The sequence below is a fragment of the Formica exsecta genome, unplaced genomic scaffold (genome assembly GCF_003651465.1).
Source record: "Formica exsecta isolate Colony F162 unplaced genomic scaffold, ASM365146v1 scaffold625, whole genome shotgun sequence".
Lineage (NCBI taxonomy): Eukaryota > Metazoa > Arthropoda > Insecta > Hymenoptera > Formicidae > Formica > Formica exsecta.
In genome coordinates, this window is record NW_021853387.1 from 1 (window position 1) to 630 (window position 630).

A 630-nucleotide genomic window follows, 5' to 3' on the forward strand; every position below is an offset into this window, starting at 1 on the left:
GCATTACAAAAAACAAAAACATAACGAAAAAGTAACGAATCGTTATATTCTAAGTAACGGTAACGGTAACGCGTTACTTTTTAAAATCAGTAACGAGTAACGGTAACGAGTCAGTTTTTACAAAAAATAACGGTAACGGTAACGCGTTACTTTTATAGAGTAACGTTCCCAACCCTGGTGTAATCTAATAAAATGTTGTCTGTAATCCTACAAAATGTTAAAAAAAAACAATTATATCATTTTTGTTGCATTTTTTCCACAATATTTTAATTAGTGTGTTATTATGGAGATTATTATTTTTAGTTAAATTTTTTTCATAAATTGTTCATTCCATATTTTTAACGTTTAAAAATTAGTTTCAAGAATTAATTTCTTTTGGAAACATTTATATATTCTTACATTTTTTAATTAATAATTTTTAAATATTTCGGCATGGAACATACTGCGTCCACGCATACACTTTTCCATCCACACAACAATGGTGGGGTAGACCTCGCTTTGCTTTGTAAACTATATGTGTAGACACAGTGGGTTCCGCCCCCCTACGGGGGGGCTTTACTTCCGGAAGATATAACCTAACCCAAACCTATTTCTGATTTAAAACTAAAATTTGGTTTGGGTTGTGGGGTG